This window comes from Centrocercus urophasianus, unplaced genomic scaffold, assembly GCF_019232065.1.
Source record: "Centrocercus urophasianus isolate 14NV4802_14NV808 unplaced genomic scaffold, USGS_Curo_1.0 seq_1, whole genome shotgun sequence".
NCBI classification, from domain to species: Eukaryota; Metazoa; Chordata; class Aves; order Galliformes; family Phasianidae; genus Centrocercus; species Centrocercus urophasianus.
Genome location: NW_024884141.1, coordinates 3548545 through 3565492, shown reverse-complemented (window position 1 = coordinate 3565492; position 16948 = coordinate 3548545). Strand labels below are relative to the sequence as shown.

The 16948-nt window shown below is 38.7% G+C and overlaps 1 pseudogene; it reads left to right on the top strand.

Annotated features, from left to right (window-relative positions):
- The first annotated feature begins 15962 nt into the window (after nt 1-15962).
- Nucleotides 15963-16948, top strand: part of LOC122166908 — a 61355-nt pseudogene continuing 60369 nt past the window's right edge.

Below are 16948 nucleotides of genomic sequence, written 5' to 3'. Positions count from 1 at the left end.
AAAGGAATGAAAGGACAGGAGATTACACATGAGATTTCTGCTCTTAGAATTCAATAGTATGGCTTGCAAGAAAGACATTTTTGGCCATTGAGATTTTCCAGATTTTCCACATGCATTTCCTTTTGCATAAAAAGGAACTAGTGCCAGAGCTTTGGTCTGTGCAAGCTGGTCTAACCTCATTCAATCAATGTATCTGTTTCAATTCTCCTCACCAGAAGATCTAACCTTCAGTTTCAAAGGCAAGAGTGATAATTTTAAAAGTATAAAGTTTTATGTGATCCCATTCTGCTGTTATTAAGAAAAGTGAAAGTGTTACACAGGAAGGGGTGAAATTAGCTTTGAAATGATTTTGCATGCAGCTACTTAGGCTTTTTTCCTGGCTTTCTTTTCACAGAAAGAACAAGCTTTCTGTGTCTGTTTTGCAAAGGCACGATTTGAGGAAGAACAGAACTTGCTGTTTCACTCTGACGACTCTGATGTACTCCCTGGATGATCACTTCAAACACCAAAAGTGCCTTCATAACCAACCCCCATTTCTGTCTTTCCCATCCTCTATTATTTTAAGCATATGAGCCATGCTAGATCACCTTTGAACCGAAGCTGTGCACTTACTACTAGTTTCACAGCCACAGCTGGGTAACTGCTTTCCAGAAGGAAATTAAATCTGCATGGAAGAAAGGGAAAAATTAAGGTCATTTAAATAAATAAGCTATGTTTTCTCTATCTGGTAGTCTTAGGAACACAGAAATCGTCAGACTGGAACACACTCAGCTTTCTCCAGCCCAGCATCCTGTCTCTAACAGCAACCAGCACCATCTGCAGAGGACGCATGAACCCCAGCAACACAGACATGGCATAATCTGTTCCTCTGCAGTGTCTCATTTTTCGATCTTTGGAGACCTTCCTTGGGGTAGTTATTGTAGCTCTGGAGCTTGTGTTACTGTGTAAACTTCCTTTTTTTCTTTCTTTCTTTCTTTTTCTTTTTTTTTTTTTTTTTGTATGGAACCTTGTTCTCATTTTCAGTCTGACACAAAAGGAGATGCAACGATATTTCCATACACCATGACCGAAAGGGAAATACAGTAAAATTCCCAAGTGACTCCTGTAGGCATTTCAGATACAAGAATAGTAAGTTTCATGGGGACACTTTTCTAGCTCCTGAGGCACGAGTGTGCTAAGCACAGGTGTTAACAGCAGTTTCTGTCACATGTCTGGTGGCAAGACTGTGCTGTCATAGTAACTGGGGACAAGAAGATGGTGCAGACATACAGGGGAGTGAGCCAGCAGGTATGCTTGGGCCTGCTGCTGAAATGGCCTTTATGTGGAGCCCAGCACCATTTTCCCATGTCCAACTCAGGAGGTTGCAGCACAGTGTCTCATCCTTCTAAAAGTCAGAGAAAAATGTATCCTATCTGCTTTTTGACAAGTTTGAGAATTTTAGATTTTCAGAATAATGCCATTTTCAGTAACAGGCAGCCACAACTAACATTCTTGTTTGAAGAATTCAAAAGCCACAGTGCTCTAAATAATACAGACTAATTAGCCAAAGAGATCTGTTGTTTTGATAAGTCCTGCCAGAGGAGACTGAATAAAACTCCAAACCATCAAGATGGCCTGGACATAAGAAGAACATGAGATTTTATTTCCTTTAGTACAGGCTGTGATTTTTTTGTTGGTGGAATGAGATGCATATGTGCACCTTAAGCTACCTAAAGCCCTCAAAACCCACTGCTCAGCTGCTGCTTAACTCAAGAGGGTTAAGTGCCTAAACTTTCACTGTTGCACATGTATAAAGCAGCTTATATGCTGATCCTGCTCCATATTTTATGAGCTTCTTGGATCTCTCACTCAAACTGCATCCTGAATCCTGTAGTTCATTCTTCTTGTCAGCCTCCTCTAGGCCTTTTCACAGTGCTTCAAAACTGGAATCTGCTCCCAGCATACCAGTTTCTCAACACATTAGTCCAGGCTTGCTGAAATCTTAGCTTCTGTTCAAGTCTTCTCCAAAGATCTCCCTGAATAACCTTTTGGAAAAAAAAAAAAAAAAAAAGAAAAAAAAGAAAAAAAAGAAAAAAGAAAAGAAAATAACAGTCTTCATTTATTACTTTTAATGTTAAGGCAAGATTCTTTTGATCTTCAGCCAGATCAGTTATTCTGTTCCCCAGACTGCTTTCAGCCATGCAAAGTTTGAATGCCCCCAAGTGCAATCAAGGAATCAGTGGGAGAAGGCCAAGCAATGTTTTTGGTCATACATGAAGCAGAACAATGACAATTATTGATTGTCTTAGGGACAAGTTATATAATAAAACTTGTTACATAAACATGAATGCAGATGACCTCATCTATGACATTAGTTGACTTCTGTGGTTTTTTTTTCTTTAACAGTAAATTTGTTGGGGAGGAAAAAAAGCATTTTAGCTTTTCATAGTCCTTTTTCTTTTCATAGACATCATTGTAATAAGAGTTAAAAAACATTCGTGGACTACTATCTATATTCAGAAATGAGAAATGAGGTGAGTTCTCTCCGTATAGGGCAGCCATTCATGCATACAAACATCAGCTCCTTGTGTAACTGGATTCAATAACTGCTGCATAGCAGGTAAGAGTTACTCCACAATGTGTATCCCATCCATTTCTGAAACAGATGTCACCCTAGAGCCATCTCTTCACTTTCTTAAGGAGGTTTATGAACTTACAAAAGAGGTTAATCTATTAAAAAGCTCTGTACTGTTCATTCTGCTTCAATTCCAGTGTCCAAAGACTTAGAGCTTCTGGCCATGATAATTTCTAATAGATACTTTCTTCTATATTACCAATTTGTATGCATATAACCTGTGGGTTATCTGCAAAGAAAGCTGGTGTTTCAGCAGCTGTGTGGATTACATTCTAGTGCAAGAAGCAAAAGGGGTATTTTGGGAACTTTTCATCATTAATAGCCTCCCTACTTCTGATTTCCAACAGGCTAATCCTTTTTCCTTCACTTCCTGTCTTCTTATTTGCCTTTATTTATTCACTGCAGACAAAACAAGGGAAAATGTAGCTGAGACTATATGCTCAGGTACTCATAAAGGGATAGCAATTATAGTTAAGATTACATTTAACTTAAAAATGCATGGTTATTACAAGTACTGCTGGTGCAAAGTTCATCACTTTCAATTAATACTGTCTACTTTCAGTTGATACTGTCTCCTTTCTGGAACAGTGCCAACGTTCCTATTCCATGTGCATTTTCCCACTACATTGTAGAGTCCAGACTCTGCTGTCACGGAAAAAAACTACACATATTTCCCCCATAGACTTACGTAATTTGAAGTGATGGAGAAAGAAACTGTAAAAGAGTCATCCAAAGAATCTAACTTGGAGGAGCAGCAACAAGACCAATGGGACTGGTAGACAAGAGACCATAATGGTGTCAATGGGGAGCATCTGAACATCTGGGAGTGAAAGCTTGCTGGTGGGCTATTTGCACATTCCTCACCCTTAGACACTGTATCTCAGGTTGAATCTCTATTAATCAATTTTGTCGCCCTTTCCTTTCTCTCATTACTCCCTTCTTGTATAACTCTTAATTTCCTTAATTGGTAATTTCTCTGTACTTTTCTCTCATGAATTCTCTTTTCTGAGGTCATCGTGTTCTCTTGTCAGGGAAGAAACTGTGCAATGCCTAGCAACATCAGACCTCCATTTGTCATTCCTTTCTATGTACCACTGATGACAGGGGTGATAATTATCAGGCCCTATCATAACAATATGAAAGGTAGAAACAGAAATTCACATTCAAAACACTGATGCAATTAAACTGAGGAGCCCAGCCTACTTGCTAGTACAACAAAGTCCAGAAGACCAGAAATCAAAAAGTGCAGTGTTTGGAGTTGTCCTTTGAACATATAACCACATACAATGGTTTCAACTGTATATTAATTTTGACATACTTCAGAGGAACCCTATATTTAACCTCACTCCTGGGGAGCACTTGGGCTACGTTTTCCACAAAGTGGCTGAAAAATGTGGAATTATTGACATGCACCAGTCCTTGATGGTGTTTTTCTGCTTTTTAGAAGCAGAAAACTGCCTTTTAGAAGGCAGATTTCCAGATTGTCACCTCTCTGAAGCAAGGACAGTTTTGGTGTTCCTTATCTATCTCCTTATCTACTGTGTACTGATAAGAAGCCATTTGTCCAGTAAGAACATCAGTGGGTTAGATTTAGAAGCCACTTGGACCTTGCAGTATTCTACTTTGTCTTTTAGAAAGAGTCCAGTGGAAAGTGAAAAAGGTGATAAGGGGCCTGGAACATCTCTTATACGAGGAAACTGATACACATCAGACTGTTCAGATTAGAGAAGAAAAGACTGAGAGGTGATCTCATCACTGTAAATATCTAAAGTGTGGGAGTCATGTTGATGGGGGAGGACTTTTTTGGTGGCAAGCAAGAATAGAATAATGGGCAAGTTCCATACTAATGTAAAGAAGAACTTCTTTACTGTCAGACTTGCACAAGCTACCTAGAGAGGTTATGGAGTTTCCTTCTATGGAGATACTCAAGACTCATCTGGACACCTACCTGTGCAACCTGCTATAGGGAACCTGCTTTAGCAGGGTTTGGACTTGACCTCGAGATCCCTTCCAACCCCTGCAATTCTGTGCTTCTGTAATACACTGCCAAGCTTGTCGTCCAAGACATCCAGGTGTATGCTGCATTTACCAGTTATGAATTAAACTTGGTACAGAGTTAGAATGAAATCCCTGGTGATCCTGGTGATATGAAGCCAAGTTCAGGTAGAACACAATCAGTGCTGATGGACTGTTGCTGAACATAGGATAAATATTTCTCTATGATTTTTTTTTTCCTGAAATATTAGAAAACTGGAACATTTTGTCATCTTTCATTCCCTCGACTCTGTCCTATTGTAAGGTCAATATTTTGCCTTGTGAGTAGAATATCAGCATTATGTCTTCAGAATATGGTGCGTCACCATCAGAAAGACACACAATTCCTAAAAAAAAATATTTTGATGTTTACAGTCTTGAACTTCCCAGTGAAGAAGATACAAGAATTATTAACATAGTATTTTGAGTATTTGAATTAAAATGGAATCTGAAGGGCCTCTTAGGAGGAGCCTGGTGTTATTTTGACATTACAAAAACTGGTAACCCAAAACCAACATTTAATTTCCAGAAAATGGAGACAATTTTCCAAATAAAATTCTTGCCATAACATGATTATCAAACCCTGAAAGATTTTCAGTGTGGAGATCTTTTTACTAAAGTTTCAGAGCTTCCAAAGGACAAACTGTAAGAAAACTGAAATATTTAACCAAAGTAGAAATAATATCTGTGTGAATATTTTTTTCTGGCTTGCTCCACTACAGATAAAAATGTTGTAAGCCTTTGAAAGACAGAGTATTTCCTAACCCTTCTGTGAAGGCTGGAACTGGGTGGCTTGTTACCATTTAGATTTACTCAGTGCAGTGTGCTAAAGACAGGTTCTTAGACGTGCCCTGCTTAATTGAAGTTTTAATAGCTGCTAATTCTGTCACCATTAGCAAAACATTAGAGTGCTCTGCTCCAGAACATAGAGGTTACAGGTTAACAGTGGATTTTATACTTGGAAATACTAAGCAAAGCCAACTTTTTGTTTCTTCTCAAGATACCTTGCAAGCAGTCAATTTATCATTAGCTTTCTGTTCATAAAAGAATGGCTTGCTAGGTTTTGACTGCAATTTAATCAGTTCCTATTAAGTTCTTCAGTTGCACTCCTATATTGCAGGGAAATTTCTCTGTAGATGTACCCTGGTTTTGTTCAGTTTTTCATTTACTGTTGATTACTGTGAGAGACAGGATAACAGGCTAATTGCATCTCAGGTATAGCACTGTGGTGCTTCTTTTATCTTATAGAATCACAGAACTGCAGGGGTTGGAAGGGATCTCTCAAGATCATCAAGTCCAAACCCTTGCTAAAGCACGTTCCCTACAGCAGGTCTCACAGGTAGGCATCCAAGCAGGTCTTGAATATCTCCATAGAAGGAGACTACAACACTCTGGGCAACCTGTGCCAGTGCTCTGTGACCCTCACAGTAAAGAATTTCTTCCTTATGTTTGTATGGAAATTTCTGTGTTCCAGTTTGTGCCCCACTGTGACACACCACTGGATCATGGTCAGCCAACTCCTACTACTCCTGTTCTTGCTGCATTATCAATTGTTTTCTAAATGCATACTCTGTAATACCATAATCCTTGCTTCCTGTAGACTGTTTCATAAGGTAAAGGGCAGGAATCTGTTGCCTAAAACCAGGAGTTCAGCATCCTTTGTAAGCATAGAGGGGTATCTTCGTCCTTCCAGCTGCTGCTTCTGAAAGCTGCAGATCTTGCAGACCTGGCCCCCTGGACATGTTTAGGACACTCTCGGGTGTCCCAGATTGCACTACAAACCCATAAAAAGGCAGCTGAATCCTGCCCAGACAGTTTAACACTGTTTTACACGTTACACAGTGTCTAGCACAATGAATCTCATATCCTGACAAGTGACTCTGGGTGCTATAAGCAAAACTACGCACTTTGTGAGACAGCCATAAATGTGAACTTAGAAAAGACCATGGATAGATCAAATCTGTGCTGTAAAATGTCTTCAGAGTGGAAACATTTCTCTTTCTTGTCAGAATTTGGCAAAGTAAAGTGCCTCATAGGAACAAATACATTTTAATTTAAGTTCATTTTGAAAACAGGATAAAAATGATTTCAATAGAGGACATTTTGATTGTCTGTCTCCAAATGGTTTTGTTTCCACTTGAAAATGTTGTTTTAGATGTATGTACACAAAATGACATATGTCCATATGCCTATATTATGTCTAAGTGTAATGTATGCCCATAATGGAAGAGGTGAAGTTGGAATGGAAACTTTGCTTTGTGTTCTCATGGAACATTTACATCATCCTGGAATTAATTCCCTTGCATTTCATCTTTGTGTAGCACAAAACATTTTGTGTGGGATGGCAGTTAAATGGGAAAAGTTAAACTTCAGTTCTTCGCAGTTCTCTGGCTACAGACCTGAGATATGCCAGGTAATCTTTGTAGTAAGTGTTGGATTGGAAGGCATCTTGGGGTCACTTTCCTATGATTCTACAGTTCAGTGTGTGCTGAACCATCACAATCAGGGCATACATCATTTTTTGAGACAAAATGAAAGTATCTAATTTAGAAGTATAGTCATTTTTGTTTCCTATTTAGCCATAGGAGAAATACAACCTCAGAAAGCTATTCTCTTCTAAATTGAGCTGGACTAGGATCTGAGAAGGAAAAGGAACCAGAAGTGAGAATTTGTCTCTCACTGGCATCTTTTCTTGTAATAATATGAATTAATTTCGTGGATTTAAATTTAATTTAATGGATGTAAATATTTAAAGATATTTCAGTGATTTCTTCTCAAAAAAGCAATTGCTAATGAACAGCTCTTTCTTTTAATACACAGTTTTAGCACTAGGCAGGACCACCCCTAAAAGATTGTCTTTCCTTCATTTAGGGAAGCTGGCAACTGTAAGACCTAGCAAGCATCAGTTACTGAGAAACAAAATAAAAAGGAAACATATTTATACACTTCCCTAAAATACCCCTCACAGAAAATATTAAATTAAAAACAAATGTAAAAAAAGATTGGCTCAGTGGCGTCATCAGCTTAGAAAAGCAAGATCCAGCTGTGATGGACTCATCCACTGAATGATTAACAAAGAAGAGGCCTTCCTGTTGAACAGATTTAATTGAATACTACACTGAATTGGAAAGAGAAAGGAATGGTATTATCATTCCACCAAAGTAAAATGAGGCCTGGTAGAAATTCTTTATGATAAGCTAACTCTCTTGTTTAACACAGCTAAGGAGAAAATGCTTCACATGGAAAGTGATGTCATGTGCTGTCACCTTCACTACACTGCCATAGTTTTCCTTGCCTTGGGAATTACAAGTTTTTCACTCTGATCTGATTTTGCAATAAATTTCTTTAACCTATGTAAAAATAAACAAGAACCATCACCCAAGTGATTATTTTGAATACAGAGCCTTTGCATTTGCATTTAGAAGCTTTAAAGGCAGTGACCATAACCACACGTAAATAGAGCAAAGCAGCCCAGCTGTAGTGCAGAACTCATTAAACTATTCTCCCTGATTTTTGAGTGTGAATGATTTGTGAATACATTTATATATATATATATATTTCTGAATTGATTCCCCAGATGTTTCATGCAGACATTTGATGAATTAGTTTCATACTGGGTTTTGTGCTGCTGGTTTTGAACATGCTTTTTCAAACAGTGTTGTTGCTTCTCCAAGTCACATGTCGACCTTTTTCCTCTTTATATGGGTCTACAAAACATGTATAAGCAGGACAAAGGTTAATCAGGATGCTGGTGCTGTAAATAATCAAATAAGTGCTGCAGAGACCATCACTATCATCAAGCTTCCTTTGCTTGCAGAAGAAGAGGAGAAGGACAATCTTGCGATTTAAGCTAGTGGACTGTGACTCAGGATATCAGAGTTCAATTCCTACATCTAAATGTATTGTAATACAAATAACCTAAACTTCATCCCTTACTTTCAATTTAAGTTTAACAATCCTCATCCTCCCATTGCTTCATTGTGTTCCTTTGCTCTGAATGAAGGAGGATACTGAGGATACTGCAGGTTAACAGCAAAAGATTAATACATTAGAGAACATGCTTAGCAGTCCAATGACCTGAATTATTGCTGTGTTGATTAGTATGCAAGAGAGACCACATGTGAGTCAGCATCATTCTAAAACAGCCTCATCTAAGTGGAAGGACATAAAAATATTTACCCACTGGGCATTTTGGGAATATTTTTAGCTTCAGAGGTAGGGAACCAATATCCTTGGGAGATGGAATGAATGTTCTTAAGGCAGAAGAAAAAAGTGCAGCACAGTAACAGAAAGTGACAGGCCATAAGCAGAGTCTCAATGCTTCTTACACTTCCTTACTCTCTAAATAAATGTGCAATTGTTCATAACAAACCCATTCCAAGATCAAAGAAATGAAAAGTATAGACTATCAGTCCCAGACACCACTGATTTCAGGTACAATAATGGAATTACCTGACAGAGCTGAAAAAAATCCCATGTGTGCAGCTAACACAGATCTCCAAGTGGTAGGGTGTTACGGTTCTTCCCCATGGCTCAGTGGGAATGTGTGTGATGGCAGTGGTAGGGCAAAGGTAGGGAAAATCTGAGGGAATAGGTTGAACACTTACTTGATCACAGATCTCTCCTAGTAAGAGAAAGAAGTCAGAAACCGGATGGCTGTCCTGCCCATCACACTTTTCTTGTGAGCACAGGGACTCAAGTAGGATAGAGAAGAGTGAATGCTCTCTTCACTAAGTAGGACAGCAGCAGAGAATAGTGCCAAGGAGAATAAAAGAAAAGAAAAAAGGAAAAAGTGAAGAAAAAGAAAGCAAGGAAAGATGCAGAAATATACCTGATCTGCTCCAAAGGAAACCTTGTCCCAAGCATCTTGTGATGTAAACCCTTGGTACTTTGTCATGGCTTCCATCTATTTGGAGCAGGGATATTCAGTATTCTACATATTGTGTCCCCCAAAACTTGTTATATCCAGAAATATCACTTGGTCTAATCAGAAGCACTACCTTTTTTTTCTCCCCTATGCTTCAAATCATCACTTCAGACATTTGTGAATACAGCAATGCCACTTCAGCTTTCCAGAGGTGAAGTGAAACCTTGTGTATCAGAAAGCAACAGTCAGCTTATTTCTTTGCTTCTGCTTTTCACAGCCCAGTGAGCTCCTGTGAAGTTGTTCTTCACTGTACTTGATTTCCTTTCTGTGCCTCAACATGTTGAAGAGTACTCTTGCTTACAAAGAAATTTAGCCATGTTCCAGGGATGAAGCTTGTTTTCTAACAACATAGGATGGAGAGGAGGAATAAAGGAATTGTGTTTCCTACAATTATCTCTGGCCTGCTTGGCATATACTCTCATACCACACATCACATTCATGAAAAACTGTAAACCCATCCCAAATATATACTAGAGTTTCAATTACTCCTATAATATACAATTAGCATGAAACAAATGAAAACAACCTGAGAATAAAATAGAAAAATAGATGTAATATAAAAAAAATATATATATATATATATATTTCCAGATTAGATTGTTTTTCAAGTTCATATCAAAATCCACAACAATTACTTTGGGGTCATCTATTCATCCTTTTTTCTTTGTGGATTTTTTGCTGTTGTTGTTGAGGCAGGGAAGCAGAGGAAGAGGGGAAGAGTATTTTTTTTTCTTTTAGACACGTTCTTCTCCCAATCCTTTTCTCAACTGATCATCCCCTCAGAGTCTTGGATGTAGAAATGACCACAATGCACTGCTCTTCATTAGTGTGCATCAGCTCTAAACTATAGTTTAAAATTTTGAACACAACCATTCATTAATTTAAGATTAGGACAAAGTGGTTTGTCGATTTCTTAAAGAGAATGCATTCATTCCACCTTTGTGATCCACATGATATTTAAGATGGATAAGCCTATTGTGTGTATATTAAAAGATTTTGTAAAGCAGTGTGGACCAGCAAATACACACTTATACATGTTGCTAAGCCAAATATATTACAGATTCACTAAGCTAATCAAAAGTGGCATTAAGTGATAATCAGATGGAGGTTATGACTAAGAATGAATTGTTGTGTTCAAACGATTAATCTTTCAAACAAATAATGCAGGTAATAACATCAAATAGTGAGTTTGGTACTATTCAAAATAGCTTAAGTTTGTTTTATACTAGAAAAATGTAAGGAGAAGCTACTTTCCTTTCATCTATGATCTTAGCTATATGTACAGATATTTCTAGGGAAGGGAAAAGATTCCCTGAAGACAGAACTGCACTTTGCCTCAGAGGAGCTTCTCTCTCTCAACTATGTTTGTCTGAATGTTAGAAATTAAGTTTAAAGTAGACATGCAGTCTGCAGAGAAGTCAGAAAGAAAATGCACAAACCAGAGGTCTACTCTTTTCTAGTCTTAAGCATTCGATTTTGGGCAAGAAAACTCTCCTCCAGAAATCTGTATCTCTTCACTTTGCTTAAAGAGGATGTATAGGATTAGTATGGACTAGATAAGTATTTTAGATATGAAAAATCTGTTCTAGACATCTAATTTTTATTTATTTGTATATTTATTTAAGTTTGGTAAAATTAACCTGGGCCTGAGGATTTGTTCTAGGCTAAGCCCTTTGACAACACAATTCAGAAAATACAAATGATGAAGTCCCTTTGTTCATCTCAGCAGTGTGACTGGATGAATGCCATTTGAATGTCTCCTCCCTAAGTCTCACTGCTATGAATTATTGTGGTTATTCTTATTCCACCCCCTAACTTTAGAACAAAAGAACCTTTTCAAAGACTTCACACAAAGGTGATGGATAAATCATACACATTAACTGCTTTTGAATAACGCTATTTAAACCCAAAAAATCTGTTAATTCTGTACTGTTTACTTTAAGAAAATTACTTAAGGCATTGTTTATGCATATGCTGACAAGCGCATATAATTTAATTGAAAAAATAATAAAGAAAAAGGATGAAAGTGATTGTCATTTCATACAAAGAGACTGAATTTTACTTTATTTCTGTGTAACTTGCACACAAATGGATGTTGTTATTTCTTATCTTTATGGAGGCAGTAGCTTTATGGTAAAAATTGATAACACATTCATAGTGACTTACTGAATGTGGCTTGCACTAGTTAGTGTGTGAATTCCTTCATCTATCCCTTTTCAGTTTAGAGGAAGGTGAGCACCTTTGGGTGCGATTTACACTAAAAGAGAAAGATCCGCTGTTCTTAAGGAAAGGTTTGTCTTTATTAGAATGCTATCCTGTCCCTATGTAGAATTCTGTGACGTTTCGGTCAACTAGACAACACGAGTTCTCATGGCTCAATAGAGGGAAATCATCAACATATGATAAAGAATTCCATAACTGAATAACTTATTTTTTTTCAGAAACAGCAGTATCAGATGCAGATATAGATCGTAGAAACAAGAATCAAAGAATCATTAAGGCTGAAAGAGAGCACTAAGATCATCCAGTCCAACAATCCATCATTTTGACCATGCCCACTGACCATGTCAGTACCACATCTATCTTTTTCTCAAAAACCTCCAGGGATAGTGACACCACAACCATACACATAGTGAATTTATAAGGAAGTGATGATGACAGCTACAATGATGAATTGTAGTCAGCTGATAGAAAATCACCCTTTATACAAGTGCTTAAATCTTGCACCTATGCTTTCCCATGTTTGACACCTAGGGAGCTGCATCATTAATACCAAATCACAAAGGGAAAGGCAGAATGGAATCTTGCTCAACATTAGTCCATTAAGTATCACATATCTAAATACTTAGTTGGGTTCCTTCCATAATTTGTAGAGAGCAATTTATCTAGAGGGCAATTTATCCAGTTTCTCTATTATTGTGATATGAATTGTCATCTGTAGGAACCTATATTTGTATTAACCATGAAGCAAGTCTAGACCTTTACTTTGACTTCAGAGTTAATTTTTAGATGACAACAGATCCTCACTTAGAATACAGCCAAGATATTCTGGCCAAAGTCTCTATTTATTTTTTCTATGTTTGTCTTTTTTAGGCCCTGAATGATTAGACTTTTCCTAGGCACAATTCAAACCTTAACTCAGAGCTTCACACAGTCATTTCTGTTTAGGCATTTATACTGTAGACATGCAGTCATTCAGTAGCCTAAGCATATTTTCTAGTGCCATTTGAGATGCCCCAGGGTATTCCACGTGGCTCTGAATAGTGTTTCAGTAGCTGATGTGCCATATCTGTCAGTCTCATACAGATGACTGGGACACTCTAAAGCATTGCAAATTGCACCATATGTTCAGACACCTAAAGTGAGCCTGTGGAGTGGAAGTCACCTCCAGATTAAGGCATTTAAATTCAGATGCCCATGTGTAGGTGCCTACATGTGAGTTAAGTGCCTGAGCTCCTGCTTTAGTCAATGAAAATTTAATCATTGCACTGGAGCCTGAAAAGCAATTCGGCTGACCCGACGGCTTTTGCCAGACTTAGGATAAATTGAATTGCTCTAGACTCTACTTCCTATATTGACAAGGGACTTGGAACACGTGTCTGGAAGCCACATAGGACGCTTTCGGGCATCTCAAAGAGCACTAGAGGTTTACATGAGAACAAATGAATTAGTCAGTCTGCGCTGCTATAATGGGAACTCTGAAACTGCTTCACATGTAGACAAATATATGCAGGCATATTCAGCTACTAGTTTAATTTTAAATTAATCACAGCCTAAAGAATTAGAGAAGATACATTCTGCGCTTGATCTCTGAATGCACATCTACAGGTGCTACATATGTCACTTTTTCCATGTTGAACAGCGAATTTCATATGTTGAAACATAATTTCAACAAATTCAAACAAGATGGGACTGTAAATCAATGGCAGAACTGGAGTTTACATGACTCAAAAGACCCAGCACAGACTTAGGAAACTGTAGACCAAAATCTAATAGACATCAACAGAAGCAAAAATGACAGCGTGAAGCTAAAGGCAATTACTGATTTGAAAAAAAGATATGAATTTAGTGCCTGCACTTGATGAGGCAGACCCAGCAAAGTCTGCAAGCAGCAAACAGATTGATGCAGATGAATGGAGTGATGAGTTGGTGTTGTGAGGAAGTACTGAACAAAGAGATTAGGAGGCAGAGAAAGAAACCAAGTAGAAGTGCATCAGAAAAAGTTATTTTAAAATGGAAAAGGTGCCAATTCTGACACTGCATGGGTTGAGGCAGTTCTGCAAACCAACTGTATGAAACAAGGAGTCATTCCTCTTTTATAGCCCCTAGCTCATGCACAGTAAAAAGCATTCTCTGTACCAAAATACATAGATCTCCACGTTTGTTGCCAAAGGTTCTGTTACTTGAGGAAATTTTGGCAAGGGAAATTGACAAATGCAATTAGCAAATATAACATAGGCTGGTTTATATCAAATATTTTGAGACATTTGCCCTTGAGGTTAGAGGGGAGGTTCTTCTGGCTCCCATTTGTGAAGCTGGCTGTGGAAGAATGAAAGAGGTGAAAATAATGCCAGTCCTCAGTAACGACCCATCGGGAGTGCCGTATGCTCCATACCGTGAGCTGTCAGGGAACCTTTAATTCCTAAGAAATATGGATATTCATTTATGCCTCACATGTGTCAGACACATTGGAGTTGACATTAAAAAATCAAGTTAGGCAAGTGCTGTAGTGTTACATCTTACATTTAAATCATTGTGTTGGCAATCATTTTTTATTTGAGCCTATTTGGGTGTGAAAAATGCTTGGCCAGAAAACTCTCCCATGTCAAGGTTCTATTAATAAAAGGAGATGGGATGGTGACTGAGACTGACAACTTTTGTGGGTTTTTTTAGGATTTTTTTTTTTTTTTTTGGCCTAGTTCGTAGGTTTTGACAAGGAACTTGAGAGAGAACAAATGTCTTTAACAGGCAAAGAGGGGAATTAATTCACTGTTGTGTGTTATATGATAAGGTCATTACATCAGTGCTGGCTGAAAGCACGGAGACTACCTTATTCATTCTTTGCTTGTGAGTTTCCTCTGCTGGGAAACTGTTCATGTGTTCTCTGCGCACCTTTCTAATGTCTTTCCCATGAGGAGGACTGTATCCAACAAGGAAAGAGGTGAAAAAAAAATTATCATCAAATCCATATATATACTTTCATGTTTTCTGTGGCTATTTAGGAGACTGCTTTAAGCTTACTGTCTTCAGTTCTAGGCTGAAATCACACTTTCTTTACACAGAGAGCAGTGAGGCCCTGGCACAGCTGCCCAGAGGGCTGTGGTGCCCCATTCCTGGAGGTGCTCAAGGCCAGGCTGCAGGGCCCTGGGCAGCCTGAACTGGTGGGGGGCAACCAGCCCATGGCAGGGATTGGGGCTGGGTGGGCTTTAAGATCCCTTCCTACCCAAGCCATTCTGTGATTCTATGACTATGATTCTTTCCCACGCTAAATTTTTTAGAGGTACACGTAACAAGCTACTCCATCCTGAAAATCAGAAGGCAGATTTATTACAAGCAACTGTGTTGTTGGGAAACCAAGGTACAGAGAAATAATTCTCCTGAAACCCATTTAGCCTAAATCTGTGTCAACGAAAACAAATAATCCCATATGTCGTACTTCAGTCTGATCACTGAGATACATTCCTCATTACTAGATAAAATACATGCATTTGCAAATCCATATACATAAGATATTGTCAGTCAATCACAACTATCTTTTACTGTCTCCAGAGTTTGCTGCTGCTCAGTTGTTAGTTAGCATATCTGCAGCTGAGAGACTAGTAGGGCCCAAATAGTAGATTAGTAGGACTCTAACTAGTAGGAGATTAGTAGAACAGTAGACAGGTTAAGAGTCAAAGGGGAATAGGTGGACTTGAACCATATTCTTTGAAGAGATATTGGGCCATTGCTTTTGCCTAATTAGACATTTTCAGACTGTTTTTTGCTGGTTGTTTCTGCTTTTGTCATTAATTAGAGGTGTTCGCAGGAACTCTTTTTTCCTGACCACTGCCATGCAGCGAATTAAAAGCTGTTTTGAATCCCCGCCAGGGCACTTCTTCCTGTTTGGGTTTTGCAGAGCTACAGTGTCATTCCTTACTGCAGAAAACCGAGGTAAGATTACATGAGAGATATCTTCCCATAAATATCAGCTGAACTCTGTGAAATTTTGCCCACATGACAGGAAAAGGCATGAAAATATTAGTCTCTAATGGGGATAATTATCTCGACAAACTCTCCATATACCCAGCTTTCAACAGTAAGAGAGACCTTTGCTTAAATAGCTCATGTCATTGCAGAGAAAGACTTATCTACTCTGGCAAGAGAACTACATTATTTTCCTCTCTAACTATGTCAGCAACAACTTTTCCACTTATAACAGCTTTTCAAGTGAGCCATCGAGTTAGGAGGGAGCCACTGCTGCCTAATAGTGTGGGCCAAGGAGACTAGAATCCAGCAGCAGTTCCACACAGAATCATGGAATCATAGAATGGTTTGGGTTAGAGGGGATCTTGAAGATCATCTTGTTCCAATCCCCCTGATGTAGATAGGGAAACTTCCCTCTGGACCAGGATGCTCACAGACAAGTTGAATAACTTGGCCCCAAATGCTTCCAGGGAGGGGGCATTCACAACCTCACTGGGAAACCTGTCTCAATGTCTCACCACCCTCACAGTAGAGAATTTCTTTCTGATATCTAGTCGAAATCTGTTCTCTTCCACTTTACAATTTCCCCTCATCCTGTCCCCACCTGCCTTTCTAAAAGTCCCTCCCCATCTTTCCTGTTTGCCCCCTTCAGGTACTGGAAGGCTGCTATAAGGTCTCCTTGGAGCCTTCTCTTCTCCAGGCTGAAGAGCCCATCTCTCTCATTCTGTCCTCATAGGGGTGGTGCTCCAGCCCTTTGATTATCATGCTGCTGAGGATATTCAGTGAGATGACAGACAGATGTTGCAGCATAAAAGATCTGTCTTGGACTGCAAAGAGAAAGAACCCCATGGTGCAGTTGCTTCAGCAGTATGAGATATGGCGAGTGCTCTTTCTCATCACTTCATGCATTGAATTTTGGGATTGGTGGAGACACCACTGAATATCTTCTGTGGAGGCTGAAGAATGGTGAAATGAACAACATTAAATCAAAGGTCATAATTATTTGAGTTGGAACAAATCATTACAAAAACACTACCCATCATGAAAACAGTAGCAGGCAGAACTGATGCTATCGTGTACCTGATAAATACCTGTCATGGTTTTATGATTTTTGGTCATCAGTATTCCACACCATAACATCATGTAATGCACTGGGGGTGGGGTTTGATATCTGCCGAATGTTCGTCCGT